Raw genomic sequence first — 16,277 nt, 5'->3', positions numbered from 1 at the left:
TTTGTCGTCAAGTGCCATAATTCTTCGTCAGGGTTGTAGTGGCGGTAAGTTAATGGTGCACAAGAGGCTGAGATACGTCACTGGATTATGATGGTGGTGGTGATGGGAGAGGAGGAAGAGGAGGAGGAAGAAGGGGAGGGGGAGAGAAAGAAAAAAGAGGCAGGAGGAGGAGGAGGAGGATAGTAAGGAAGAGAAGGAGAAAGAGGTGGAAGAAGGAAAGATGAGTAGTGGGAGAGTAGGAGGAGGAGGAGGTATTGGCTTTCGGTGTGTGAGGAAAGACTTCAATCTGGACACTTACGTCATATACAAACACACAGACAGGAATCCAGCCATTCAGTCAACCAGCTAGAGAGAGACAAACAAATTGACTGACTGACTCACCAACTGACAGACTAACTGATTGACTGAATGAATGTCTATCTTGAAGGAAAAAACCCTCACCCCCCACCAGACAGAGAGACAAGGAGACACCCTCACCCCAGATCACTCAAGGTGCGGGAGAAAAAGAATCAAACTTAGGGATATTGTTTCGTCGTCTCCCCAGCAAACACTTTCTGGGGAGGTTATGGTGAGCCGAGGAGGGAGGGTAGCAGGGAGGGAGGGGGAGGAGAGGGAGGGGGAGGAGAGGGAGGGGGAGGGTGGGAAGAGATCGGGAAGAAGGGTCCTCTCCCCCACCCTATATATTATCTACACAAGTGACACTCCGCCTCCCACTAGAACAGGAAACAAAGATATTATGTATGCAGATGACATCACTCAAATAACAACACATCAAGGGAAATCACGCGCGTTACAGGTCGACAACACCAGACGGGAATTAGAATGGGTAAATAATTACGATAAACAATGGAAAATCCAAACCAGTCTCTCGAAATTCATAGTGATACACTTATGCAGAAGGAAAACCCACCCATTAGTCACCAATAATGCCCAGATAGAATACAAAAACAGAGGCACCCTCCTGGACCTGCATATATCCACGAGAGGTTACTTCCATCATGTCCACATCAGGAAGGAAAAGGCAAGAAGAGAGCTGAGAAAACTATACCGCTTTAAAGCGCTTCCTGAGAAAATAAAACTCCGTCTGGTTACACCACTTATCACACCGATATTAACTTACCCAGCAGTACCTCTTCATACTATGAGCACCACCCAATTATTAAAATTACAGGTGGTCCAAAATGAAGCCTTAAGATTCGTCACAGGTGAAAGATAACCCTTCACCAGAACCACAGCCGAGATGCATGGAGACCTGAGAATAAAACCCATCAACCAGCAGCTGCACACCCTGGCCAGCAGAGTCTGGCAAAAGATAGAACGATCAGAACAAGGACTCCTTCAAAGACTCCCGCCAGATAACGACAACAACCATACATGGTTCCCAAAAAGTTTCCAAATCTCAAAAGGTCCATTACCACCCCTGATCTTTACGGCCAGGCAATAGACAACCTCCCTAGACCAGCATCCGCCAGTAGGGTCGGCTGAATATGAAATAAGGCCCTCAAAACACCCATATATGGGTTAGGGTAGGCTGTCCAGTGCCTGTATCGACAAACAATAACTAACCAAGGACACAACCCTAACACACTATTAGCTTAGCTAACCTACAGCAGGGCGGTCAGCCCGCCCTCTCCTACCTCCTAAATTTCTTTAATTTCCGAACTATAACTTCCTTCCCCCACCTCTAATCTTCTTTCACCCCTCCTTTCTCTACAAAAAAAAGTGAAAGCAAGAAGGGGAGGAGAGAGAGAAAGGGAAGGAGGGAGGGAGGGAGAGAGAGGGAAGGAGGGTGAGGAGGGAGAGAGAAAGGAAGGCGGGTAAGAGCGAGGATGGGGTGAGGGAGGAAGGGTGACTGGGAGGGGGGAATGAAGCGAAAAAAATTAGAGCGAGAGTAGGAGACAGACAGAATGAATGTTATTTTTAGACAAGCTTTAAGACAGTCAGGAAGCGCTCGTGTAGGTCCAGCAGGAACGGTGACGCTTGGGTGCAGACGTCGACGGAAGCAACAACTAGAGCGGATGTGTGTGTGTGTCGGGGAGAGCCAACCTGCCAGACTGACCACTTCCTGTCTTTATACCGTAATGACTTGATAAGATGCTCTCAAGATGCACCTGAGGGAGGGAGGGAGGTGGAGAGGCGGAAATGAGAACTGATAGGTGGGGAGATTTGAGGATTTTGGAGGTAGGAGTAGGAGGAGGAGGATGAGGAAGAGAAGGAGGTATTGACGAGGAGAGGTGAGAATGTGAGTATTGGGTACGGGAAGAAGGGGAGAGGGAAGGTGGGGAGGAGGGAGGAGGGAAGACTAGGAAGAGTGAGGGAAGAGAGAAGACTGGGTAGAGGAGGGAGGAAGACTGGGTAGAGTGAGGGAGGAGGAAGACTGTAGAGTGAGGGGGGAGCCAGAGGAGGAGGGAAGACTGGGTAGAGTGAGGGAGAAGGAAGACTGGGTGGGAGTGAGGAGGAGGGAAGACTAGGAAGAGTGAGGGAGAGAAGACTGGGTAGAGTGAGGAAGGAGGGAAGACTAGGGAGAGTGAGGAGGGAGGGGAAGACTGGGTAGAGTGAGGGAGAGGATGGGTAGAGTGAGGGAGGAGGAAAGACTCGGGATAGATGTGTCTAGGGAGAGATAAAGGAGCAGTGGGTTGACGATAGATGGAGGAGAGTCTAAGTGTTCCTGACGGGAGGAAGAGACAGAGAAGGAGGAGGAGTGAGAAACGGGGAGAAGAAAGAGATGAGCGATAAAGGAGAGGCTGAAGATGGAAGTAAAGGATGGACAAGGCAATGGAAGCAGTAGATGAAGAGGAAGAAGAGGAGGAGAAAGAGGAGGAAGAGGAAGAGTAGGAGAGAGAGGTGGTATCAAGATGCTAGTAGTGACCACAGCTTCCTCAATCGTGGAGATGATTCACCTGCCAGCCGTCATCTCGCAGTATATTGAACCCGCTGTACGCACCATCACCACCACCACCCTGGGCCACCATCACCATCACCACCCTGGGCCACCAACCACCATCACCACCACCACCCTGGGCCACCAACCACCATCACCACCACCCTGGGCCACCATCACCATCACCACCCTGGGCCACCAACCACCATCACCACCACCACCCTGGGCCACCAACCACCATCACCCTGAGCCAGACACACACACACACAGAACTTACCCCTAAAGACCATCATTATGTTTCTAAGTGTTTGAGGTTTGTTTACGTTTAACACACTATGAGAAGTATTTCACACACCACCTTCCTCCCTCTTGTCTCTCTGTCTGTCACCACACATGCCCTCTCTCTCTCTGTGTCACCACACATGCCCTCTCTCTCTCTGTCTGTCACCACACATGCCCTCTCTCTCATCAATAGGATTAAAAACTAAAATCTATCTAGTCTTTAAGGATTCCAAACACAACTCAAGGATATTCTCTAGGACTCTCATCCTCTAAGACACGTTGGATAATGGTCTTCCTATTAACTAATGGAACAAGAGGAGCCCAGCTACAGTCTCAGCGCCATTAAGTTCTCTGGTCTCTTTGTATTGTTATTTTAAGAGATAAATAAATACGTTCTGTAATCCCCAGTTCAAGAGGAGGGAGGGGAGAATTTAGGGAGAATTTAGGGAGACAGGGAGAATTTGGGGGAAAATTGGAAAAATTTAGGGTTAAGGGGAGAATTTAGAGACTATTTAGGGAGAAAGGAAGAATTTGGAGAGAATAAAGAGCACTTAGGAAAAGAATAGAGAAGGAATGTAACGAAAAAGGTAGAGATAATTTAGATAGAATTAGGAAATGGAAAGGAGGAGAAATTAGGAGGAATTTAGGGAGAAGGAAAAATTGAGGGAGACAATAGATAAAATCGAGGGAGAATTGAGAGATAAATTTTACATAGGAGGCGTTAAGAGCGGACACCGAGCCTTGGTGACGTGAAATAGTGAAAATGCCACACACACACACACACACACACACACAGACAGACAGACAGACAGACAGACAGACAGACACACACAGACAGACAGACACACACTTAGTGGCGGCTGTTGTAAGTCTCTCAGCCGGAAATGTTTTTGTGGAAGTGAAATGCTTTCTCTTATGCTCAGTGCATAAGCTTTCTCTTATGCCGTGTGAATAAGCTTTCTCTTATGCAGAGTGAATAAACTTTCTCTAGTACAGTGAAGAAGCTTTCTTCTGTACAAGGTGAATAAGCTTTCTCTTGTGCAGGGTGAATAAGCTTTCTCTTGTGCAGGGTGAATAAGCTTTCACTTATGCTGAATGATTAAGCTTTATTCTGTAAAATATGAATAAGCTTTCTCATGTACAGGGTGAATAAGCTTTCTCGTGTAGAGTGAATAAGCTTTCTCTTGTACAGGATGAATAAGCTTTCACTTATGCCGAGTGAATAAGCTTATGCCGAGTGAACAAGCTTTCATTTATGCTGAGTGAATAAGCTTTCTCTTGTACAGGGTGAATAAACTTTCTTCTGTACATGGTGAATAAGCTTTCTCTTGTACAGTGAATCAGCTTTCTTCTGTACAGGGTGAATAAGCTTTCTATTGTACAGGGTGAATAAGCTTTCTCTTGTACAGGGTGATTAAGCTTTCTCTTATGCTGAATGCTTAAGCTGTCTTCTGTAAAAGATGAATAAGCTTTCTCGTGTACAGAGTGAATAAGCTTTCTCTTGCACTGGGTGAATAAGCTTTCTCTTGTACAGGGTTAATAAGTTTTCACTTATGTCGAGTGAGTAAGCTTTCTCTTATGCTGAGTGAATAAGCTTTCTCTTATGCCGAATGAATAAGCTTTCTTTTATGCCGAGTGAATAAGGTTTCTCTTGTACAGGGTGAATAAGCTTTCTCGTGTACAGGGTGAATAAGCTTTCTCTTTTACAGGGCGAATAAGCTTTCTCTTGTACAGGGTGAATAAGCTTTCTCTTGTACAGGGTGAATAAGCTTTCTCTTGTACAGGGTGAATAAGCTTTCTCTTGTACAGGGTGAATAAGCTTTCTCTTGTACAGGGTGAATAAACTTTCTCGTGTACAGTGTGAATAAGCTTTCTCTTGCACAGGGTGATTAAGCTTTCTCGTGTACAGGGTGAATAAGCTTTCTCGTGTACAGGGTGAATAAGCTTTCTCTCTGTTCTGTGTAAATGTAGTACTTTCTCCTTGTTCTGGTTGAATCTTTCTCTTGGCATGGGTGAAAACGTTTCGTCTTTCTGCGAACCTTCCAGCCCCCCCCTGCCTACAAAAAATTTGGAGGCCGTTTAAAGGAGGCGTCTTAAACCTCCCCTTACTGGCGTGTCTCTTGACTGTTACGAGACAAGACAATTCTCATCCCCTTGAGACATGTTCCTTATCTCACTCAACCTGTTTCGTCTTGTTACTATTGTTATTTTGTTGATATCAGTTATTGTTTTTGTTATTAATATTCCCTTATTTTGGTTCTTCATCGTTTCTTTCTTACTCTGTTTTGGTTTTATCATATTTCTACTTATCTTCCTCTTCAATTTCTCATTAATTAGGATTTTTTTTCCAGCGCTTTATTCCTTCTCCTCTCTTCCTTGTCGTATTTTCCTCTTCTTCATCATTATCAAATATGTCAAAATAATTACGAGGCAACCCCTGACTGCTGCTGCCAGTGTTTGTTTAGTCAAATTCCATTCTGGCGGACAAGTCCTGGGTCCCTCACAGTGCCAGACAAGTCCTGATATTAGAGTCACCTTCCACAAAGAGAAGAGAGAAGAGAAGAGAAAGAGAAGAGAAGAGAAAGAGAAGAGAAGAGAGAAGAGAGAAAGAGAGAGAGAAAGAGAGAGAGAGAGAGATAAGTTAGTGAATGACATACGACTACGTAGTTGTGTAAGCAGAAGTTGCCTAGCTGATCCCTTGCAGAGCCTCCCACTATGGCACCAGGCACCTGAGGACTCTTAATACCCTCTGTGATCCTGCACTGTGCATTAATGGCACCTCTGGCCAGGTCTGATATTAATGTCTCCTTACAGAACGTAGGTACACGGGATCTAATGGAAAGTCGACACCCACTTGATGACTGCCTTCCAGGGATTCCTCTGGATGTGGCCCTTCATGGTGGAGAGTTAGTTAACTGGTCACCTCCTGAGATTAGTGTTCAGCAATAAATTGTACAAGATCTACCGTTACGGACTATATACTTCAATGATGGTCGAATACCATTAATAAATCTACTCAACTCTACTCTATCCTGTACAGGCGAGAAGAAATCCACCAACAAGCGACCATCAACTATCGTCTTCTGGCAATACAAACCTGGAGTAGACTATGACAGGTTACACGACGCTGAACACTACATCACGAGACACCATTAAGCAACACCCGGTACTGGAGCGCAGATGACTGGTAGTGTGTCAGTAAATAACAGAGACGTGAATATTCCGGGGATGAAATACGACTCTATGATGGCGGTGAAGAGCCACGTGCAGCCTCTCGCCAATAAGGAAGCAAAACACCTGGCGGCCATAACACACACCTTGTATTTACGTGACAGATGTAAACACTCACATGATGCATACTCTCACTCCTACACAACACACCCCATGTCCTCTACTACAGCGACTCCGGCAAGACAAATCCTCAACACAAGCTGGCGGGTCCTGACATGCATCGCGTGGAGGTCTTACGGTTGCGCTTAGAACGTACCCGAAGTACTTGGCCTCACCCCCACCTCCACTTGACCTCACCCATCTAACCCCACACCCACCTGGCCCTACCCCTTCCTTGTCCCACACCCACCTGGCCTCACCCCTACCTGGCCTCACACCTACCTGGCGCCTCTCCCTCGCTAATAAGACACCTTGAAATACTACTTACAGATAACCAGCTGGTGCTTCTGAGAGAGAGAGAGAGAGAGAGAGAGAGAGAGAGAGAGAGAGAGAGAGAGAGAGAGAGAGAGAGAGAGAGAGAGAGAGAGAGAGTATTATCTGAGAGAGAGAGAGAGAGAGAGATCTGAGAGAGAGAGAGAGAGAGAGAGAGAGATCTGAGAGAGAGAGGGACCAGAGAGAGAGAGATCTGAGAGAGAGAGAGAGAGAGAGATCTGAGAGAGAGAGAGAGATCTGAGAGAGAGAGAGATCTGAGAGAGAGAGAGATCTGAGAGAGAGAGAGATCTGAGAGAGAGAGAGAGAGAGAGAGAGAGAGAGAGAGAGAGAGAGAGAGAGAGAGAGAGAGAGAGATCTGAGAGAGAGAGAGAGAGAGAGAGAGACTGCCTTTATTGAGGCTGTAGGGCATGAGTAAAACTGAAGGGTCTAAGCCATTGACTACAATGTTACCTTCAGTGACACAACTGCTGTACTACCACCACCACCACACAACACACCGACCACCTCACACAACACTACCACACCACCACACAACACACAGACCACCACACAACACACAGACCAATCACACAACACAACACTACCACCACCACCACACAACACACCGGACCACCACACAACACTACCACCACCACCACCACACAACACACCGACCACCACCACACAACACTACCACCACCACCACACAACACTACCACCACCACACAACACACAGACCACCACACAACACTACCACACCACCACACAGCACCCCACAACAACACCACACAACGCACCCACTACCACACCACCACAACACCCACAATCACACCCACCAAACCATCATACTGACCACCACCACATCACCACCACCACAACACCATAACTACACTCACCACCACACCCATCACCACTACCCTCACCATACCACACTCTTTCTACCACATTCAGAGCAGTGAGTTGCATGAACGGAGGAACGAACAAGGGCTAACTACTAAATAATAGAGAAATACGAGGTCAGCCAGAATGCCTCACTTACCTGCAGGGAGGGAGGGAGGGAGGGGGGTGTGTGTGTGTTGGTCAGGTGTGCATTTCAAACTACGTATTCTTGGTTAACACAAATAATTATAATGAAATAAAGCAAGTTATAATAATGTATTTATTCTATTATTGATGATGTAGGCCACCGAGATTAACCCAACAATAGTGAGGAAAAAAGAAATACTTGGCCAAAAATTCACCTGGCGGACGAGCACTCAGGTGAACATGGGTCTGTCAGGTGTCAACCAGTCGCGTCAATGTTAATTTTTATTTTAGATATCTGAAAAATTTTTTATTGAAAGATCTTTTTAGTTCAAGTATATACTGGAGACATTGTAAACACTAAATACTATAACTCATAATATTAACAATACCATAACTAAGAAAGTTTGTTGATCAACGCTATAAATATTTATGAACATATTTAAAACATTCAATTTCTGTATAATATAAAAAACGTAATGTTTACCTAATTTTATGTGACCTCCTGTTTGGAAGGTTAGTGCGCGGTTTAAACCAGAACGCCACAGATGGACCCAAATACAGATTTTTTGTGAAATTTTGAAGATTTTGGAGCAATATGCATCACTCATATGCTTTTATAAGTATTGGGGATAACGCAGTGTGTCCCTTCTGGCAGTTAACAATCACACTCTTCCTTTACACTTTTTAGGAATATTCCTCGCTAGCGTTTGTGGTGTGGCTCTTCATCCGATCCTTACATTGTGTTGAGACTAAACGACTTAACACACCGACTAATGAAGCAAGAGTCAATAATATCACCGTCATTTTAAGTAATAAATCCTGAAACAGTGTAAGATATATCTACCTTTAATTATTTCCCTTTGTGTTTCTTACAATAACCAAAATAAAAAGGTCAAATCCCAAAATTATTGACACACCATCTTGCTATGTCTACTACTACTACTACAGGTCTTCGTTATAGATGACAAAAACAAACATATTTATAACAGTCTAACCCACCACTCACACAACACAGACCGATAAACAACAGCAACTAACAGGAGGCAGCTGACAACTAGGTACCCCCGCTGCAGCTTATAATAATAAAGGGGACCACAACTCTGCCAGAAATCGCTAGAGAGGAACCATGTTGGCGAATAAACATCTGGTCTCATACTATGCACTTTTTTACACACACACACACACACACACACACACACACACACACACGCACACACCATTATAACCAATTGGGTCAAACGTATTCCCGTAACAGCCAATGAGAGTAGAGATCTATGGCGAGGTGGGAGATCTCACGGCCAATAGACTGCCTGGAAATCCTTCAGTAATAACAAGAGATCAGTGTGATGAACGGCAGAGGCGATGGATCGGGTATACGTCTTCGTGATATATGAAGCTTATATATCATAGTAATATAGAGTGTATATCTATTTTGATTGGTACCAGTACTATATAATACTTACTACCATATAACACACACACACACACACACACAACTTATAACTACAACTTTACATGAACCTAACCGATGTGAAAAATCCCGGGTCCTAAAAATGTTATTGTGTGACTGGAATGGTCCTAGGTGCTACCTCTTGGGGGGTGAGGAGTCCCGAAGTCACTGTGTCACATGAAGAATCTCCACCCCAGCTTATTTCACCTGAAGATTAACCACCCTAACCTAACCTAACCTCATCCTCCCCAAAAGGTGCTAGGGTAGTTAATCTTTAGGTAAAATATGCTAGGGTGGATATTCTTCAGGTGATCCTTTTCACCAATCCAGCCTAATGATAGAAACCTCACTATGAATGACAAGTCTTAACCATCCATCCATCCAGTACTCTCAGCCATACCCAACCTTATTTTTGTAGCTGTGTAAATACGGATCACTTATACAAACACAAAACTCACCCACGTTCATCCTATCATCTCATAATTATTTTTTGTTCCTCATATAAACACAAATTCCTGCAGCTAATGACCTCAATACGTATTAATTAGCTTCTCTTCATTCACCCTCTTTATTCCATCAAAAAGAGAGGGGGGGGGCTTGTGCTTAATCCGCTCTGATCTCCCCGGATCTCGGCAGCTAAATCTCACAGTCCCCCAATGACCGCGATCTGCTTTGGTTTAAACCTTAACTTCCCTAAAACTGTATCTTTGTTGCCTCTATTGCTTCCCTAACTATACTGATCTAACGCTTTTTACTTATTTATTTATAATGTAAGTATCAAGTATCTACCCATTCGTCGAAAATTGTAACCATTGATTTCCATGTCGATAATGTTCCCTGGTTCATTCGTTCTTCTTGGACTAAAAGCAGAAAGCTCTTCCATTGTCAATTAACTCATCCAGACACTCCCTGACCCATCCTGATACCCTGATCACTTTGATGATAAACCCTACAGTCTAGATCAGCTCCTCACAACCCTTTATGCTCTCATTGAGTCCTCTCCAAATGGTTATTCTGTTTATACTCTTGTTTCATAATTTTACACTCCTTCCTTCCCGCAAGTCCTCCTCCCCTTCCCAGACTTACACTATTCTTTCTATTATAAAGCTAACTGGAATGTTTCAATGGTATTATACAAGTGGAGATTTAACAGGGACTAAAGTATTTCTGCCACATTTCACAAACTTTTAATTTTACCTTACCTCGGTACAGAACTCTATATCCATTGTATTCTTACAAAGAAGCTTAAGTCTCCAGTCTAGTTCAACTTTTATTTTCAAAGGGCAACTGAACTCAAAGGAGCTTCGTACAGAGGCTCTAAACATCAACAAAACCAAGAAACTTACAACACACATTATTTCTTGGTACCTCGCTAGCTTAGTGTCAACAAAGCAACACGAAATTTCTTCCAATAAATCCCTAACACAATCCAATTGTTCTTAACCCACGCATGTCGAATCTTTCTTGTTATTCGTCAAGTTCCTTTACAACATTAACCAAACCACAACCCCTCTCACTCACCTTATTCTTATAACAGTCACCTCACCACCACAACGAAATCAATCTTCTAGGTTCCACAACTATAGACAATTCAACTTTAGATCTTGACAACAACTCCCTCCATTATTAGCAACACGTTCACCCCATCCCAAACAACCTCCTATATCTTACACCTGTCTTGTGTTTTCTGTTAATACCAACCAAGACACAAACAGAGCCCCGGGATCAGATGGTATCCCACCTGTCATCCTCACAAAATGGGCGCCTGAAACTCCATCTCTCCTCTCGGCTTTTTCAACCCTATCATAAAAATTAACCAACGTGCAGTACAACTTATTCCTGAAAAGGTGATCCATCCCCCATCCCAACTTCGCGCATCACAGCTCTCCCTCGGTCATTTCTAATGTTATGAAATCAGTCAAACAACCACTTACTTCAAGACAACCACTCCCCGATGGCACCCAGTGTGGTTTCTACGGCTTTTGACAATGATTGGCATCTAGTTTTCCTTACCCAACTTCCATTTGCTCTCCGTTATTCTTTATTTCTTATATCTTTCTCTCCAACCAATTATCCGTGTACATGTAAACGGCTCAAACACTGCTGGAGTACCTCAAGGCTTAGTTCTTGCGTCTATCTTTTTCTTACTCCATATTGATGACCACTCACTATTCCTTCCACCTGTTTATATTTCTTTGCTGATAACAAGAACGTGTACAAAAGTTAAGCCTATCTAAAGCTCAGTCAAGTCCTGCTGCAGGTCGCCCATATGATACAACCACAGTGAGGAACGCATAGTCTTGTCACGTCTATTACCATCAAGACCAAAATTCTTCCTGACACACACACACACACACACACACACACACACACACACACACACACACACACACACACACACACACACACACACACACACACACACACACACACACACACACACAATGACTTCAATCCTTCAATTTCATTCAGCACAACCCCCGTTATACCAGCCACCAGTGTCAATAAACTAGGTGTTACTATAACTCATAACCTTTTGTGAAACTTTACGTCCAACATTCCAAACAGGCTTCCAAAATACTAGGCTTCCTTTCTATACATAAATTATTGCCATAACCACATCAGCTCTCATTATGATATTGTTCTAAAGAGAGGGATGACGCTCCGTAGTGCTGCCTATCACTGTTATACAAAATACAACTCACAGCTGTTACCCCATCCTCGTACCCCCCAAGTTCAATAATCCATCTCTTTACTTCTTCTTGTCTGTCATTGCTTTCATGGTCAGTGTGCCAAACAGATCCAGTCCACTCCCCCCATCACAACACCCGCCATCACCCAACGCCTGTGACCTCACCATTTTATTCCTCGCGCTTCCTGAATATGCAATTCCCTTCCCTCATGTCTTCTCGTCTATCAACAGATCTTTAGGGTAGGACATAATTATTATACCCGCCCCTTGTCACAAAACTAAACATTAATTTATCTTGTCAATGATAGAGTATGTGACCACAGCCTAAATCTTGGTCACTTTAACACCGCCCAGCATACAGTACACTGCCTTGTGTGCCTCCCAGACTGGGTCAATGTTAAAAAGTATACAATCATTATACAATGTGGTGGTCTCATCACCTCCATGATATCACCAGTGTGTGGATCATACTGGCTAACACCTCCGTCACAGTCTACACCCCTCACTGCGAGGTATAACCCAGCCATCACCAACTTGTTCCTGTTGGGTAAAATATCAAACATCACGGCTTTGTTATAACGCACTCGAGCTGACACAAGAGTCGGCGGCTAATGATGGTCATATACGCACACTTCTCTTCCGCCTGATAAGTGGTGATGATCCACCAGCTCAACGGTTCAGAATTTTACAATACTTATTTGGTGCGCGTACAGTACGTGTAGAGGAAACGTTACTAGAGTATATACGACTCATCTGCACTACTGAACCAGGCCCTTAAAGATGTCGTGCACAGCGCTGGAATACCAGAACAGAGTCAGCGTGACGAAAATCATAACGTACATTCTTGCGAGAAATCGTCAAAAACAAATTACGACTGAAAACGAGAATGACCGGCACAACAGCGGGTGTAGCCTCGTGTGGTCTCAATGGTCAAGATTCGTACAGTTTTCTCCGTGTAAATGAAAACAACAGAACGCCTCTAGTCACGAGAGCCTCAGAATAATGTTGGTGCCAAGACGGTGTGTGGACCTGCCCTACCAGTCATCCACACACTCCCCAGGTCACTTAGTATGGCTGTCTTAATGGCTAGTCTAGTCATATACCCACCAGCGAGGGGAAATATATAGCTATATCCTTTATAAGGTAGAGTCATGGTACAAACACTGTCTTAGTATATTACTACAACCTACCATATACACCTCCTCCCGCTCTCACAACACCCCCTCATATTCCCCCGCCCTCTGACCACCACCACCTCCTCCTCCCGCCCTCACACCTTCTTTCTCTCCCACCCTAACAACCCTTCATTTCCTTTTCCTTCTTCCTTCACATCTTCCACCCCCTCCTCCTCCCGCCCTCACACCTTTTTCTCCTCCCACCCTGTCAACCCTTCATTTCCTCTTCCTTCCTCCCTCACACCTTCTTCCCACTCTCACACCACCTCCTCCCGCCCTCCTCACAACACGGAAGGTCCTCATTAGATAACAGTGTAAAGGAGTTAATACCTTGAACACATGGCGACTGACCTCCAAAAGTATGGTGGTCTCCTGGTGTTGGAGACTCTTATACTGTGGTGGTCTCCTAGTGTTGAGAGACAAATTTAGGTATTTATACACTACTGCTCTAACACACACACACACACACACAAACAAACACACACACACACACACACACACACACACACACACACACACACACATCGCTACCCCTAAACGCTGAATCACTTTGCATATTGATACCTGCACTACAGCCAAACTGATCTCCATGCAAATACAGTCAACCCGCCTTCATACTGTGTTTTTTTTTCTTACCAATGAAAAAAACCCACACAAAACAAACACCATTACTATCAAATTATACATACAAATCTACCACTGTCCTCCAACCTCTTTGTGTGTGTGTGTGTGTGTGTGTGTGTGTGTGTGTGTTTCTTACTGCAGTCTACTCAACACAAGCTGGTACACCCAACAACTGCCAACTCACGTACAGAACCAGAACACAATTTGCCTTTTAAATTCATATCAGTTTACGTAGAAAGAGACGTATTTATATCTCTCCCACATTGAACTATTTCTATCTCACAGTGAACTATCTCTATCTCTCCCACAATAAGATCTCTCTCTCTCTCTCTCCCCAACAGACAACGTAAAGATAGTATTGCTCGGACACACACACACACACAGTGCAAACAACCTTCATTCTTGTGTTCTTTGCCGACGGCTCGAGACACGTTCATTTAATAGTACCGTAAGTGATGTGACCAGAGGATATGTACACACTCCTCCGTGCCGGTGTACAGAAGCATGTACGTACACCCTCCTCCCGTGCCTGTGCACAGAAGCATGTGCACACCCTCCCGTGCCTGTGTGTACAGAAGCATGTACACCTCCTCCCCTGTGCTGGTACAGAAGTGCACACACTCCTCCTGTGCTGGTGTACAGAAGCATGTACACACTCCTCCTGTGCTGAGCATGTACACTCCTCCGTGCCTGTGTGCAGAAGCATGTACACCACCTCCAAAGCTGGTGTGTACAGAAGCATGTGCACACTCCTCCTGTGCTGGTGTGTACAGGAAGTGCACTGTGTGTACAGAAGCATGTGCACCTCCCGTGCCTGTGTACAGAAGCATGTGCACACTCCTCCCGTGCCTGTGTACAGAAGCATGTGCACACTCCTCCCGTGCCTGTGTACAGAAGCATGTACACACTCCTCCCGTGCCGGTGTAGAGAAGCATGTACAGATTGTACACCCTCCCTCCGGGTCGGTGTACAGGACCTATGTACACCCTCCCCCTTGTAGGAGAACAGGACCCATGTACACCCTCCCGTGTCGGTGTATAGGACCTATGTACACCCCCGTGTCGGTGTACAGGACTCGTGTACACCCTCCCGTGTCGGTGTACAGGACCCATGTACACCCCCGTGTCGGTGTACAGGACTCATGTACACCCTCCCGTGTCGGTGTACAGGACCCATGTACACCCCCGTGTCGGTGTACAGTAGGCAGCAGGACGCCGGCAGTGCCCCAGACGACCTGCTCAGTTATGGTGATAAAGTCAGGACACCACCTTGTCTTCCCCTGACTAATAATGACCATATATTCTCAGTACGGCACCAGAGACTAGACTGGCGGCACCATCACGTTCTTTACATCACAACCAACCTTCCATAATCTCTCCTTCATTATATTATATATTTAGGAAGTAATGACTATACTCTGTGATTGGGTGATTATCATGAGGTTTAGGGAATAATTGCGTAGTTTAGTGTTTTTACCAGCAAATGGGTGGATCTTAAAGTGGCAGGTGAAGAAAAAAAGAGAAATTATAAGACTCAGAAAACACGGGAACTCTGACATCTTCAAGAGTCATACATAAATTTCAGCAATTCACGGAACGAAAATGAATATTTGAACACTGCAGAATTTTCTTGGATATTAACACTTCAGACACACTTATAAAAGTCTTAACATCTTAAAAAGAGTTAATTTGTTCCAGTGTTGGCAGGATTAAAGGTGCAGAATTGTATCGTCCTTAGTGAAGGTGTTCCCTCTCTCACAGTATCCTTCACTGCACAATTATCGTGACGAGGAGATGGGTCCTACAAATTGTCTGGCCAGGAGGATAACACCCGAGTTTAATCTCCTAATTTAACGCCAGATTAAACACTAATCAACCTCCAATACCCATAATAACAACAGAGTACACATATTACTGCACCATGCTAGCGGAAACCAGGAGTCGACCCCCTGGCTGCTTGTACTTCGACACGCCCCCTACCACAACCTCCGTCAGTAGCCTGGTCAGGGGGTATAGACGCTGACACAAAGCCTGCAATTACCGGAAGTTGTAGTAAAAGTGTCGAACGAGTATAATTAAGGTCCCCTGAGGTGCTTTGGGGACACATAAGTTACCAGCGTAGCGAAAGGAGTGACACACGACCGCGCACTACACCAGTCCAGCACCGACTGAGACGGGCAGGCAGGGAAGACAACCCCGTCCCTCTCTCACTACCACGCTGCTGCCGGGGGACGCTGCCGCTACTGATGGTGGTGGTAGTGATGGAGACGCTACCATTACTGCTGCTGCCGGGGGAAACAGATGGTGGTGGGGACGCTACCATTACTTCTACGGCCGGGGGACGCTGCCACTACTGCTGGTGGTGGAGACGCTACCATTACTTCTACGGCCGGGGGACGCTGCCACTACTGCTGGTGGTGGAGACGCTACCATTACTTCTACGGCCGGGGGACGCTGCCACTACTGCTGGTGGTGGAGACGCTACCATTACTGCTGCTGCCGGGGG

The 16,277-nt window shown here is 45.2% G+C and overlaps 1 protein-coding gene across 1 annotated transcript in view; it reads right to left on the bottom strand.

Annotated features, from left to right (window-relative positions):
- LOC121870573 overlaps positions 1 to 15,928 on the bottom strand; it is a 40,258-nt gene extending 24,330 nt beyond the window's left edge. Inside the window, exon 1 of the mRNA XM_042372404.1 lies at positions 15,813 to 15,928. The gene's annotated coding sequence lies outside the window, so the exon portion shown is untranslated. The remainder of the gene's footprint in view (positions 1 to 15,812) is intronic.
- Positions 15,929 to 16,277: the final 349 nt, after the last annotated feature.

This window comes from Homarus americanus, unplaced genomic scaffold (assembly GCF_018991925.1).
Source record: "Homarus americanus isolate GMGI-L3 unplaced genomic scaffold, GMGI_Hamer_2.0 scaffold56333, whole genome shotgun sequence".
Taxonomy (NCBI): domain Eukaryota; kingdom Metazoa; phylum Arthropoda; class Malacostraca; order Decapoda; family Nephropidae; genus Homarus; species Homarus americanus.
The sequence above is the reverse complement of the archived record's forward strand: the minus strand, read 5'-3'. Positions and strand labels throughout refer to the sequence as shown.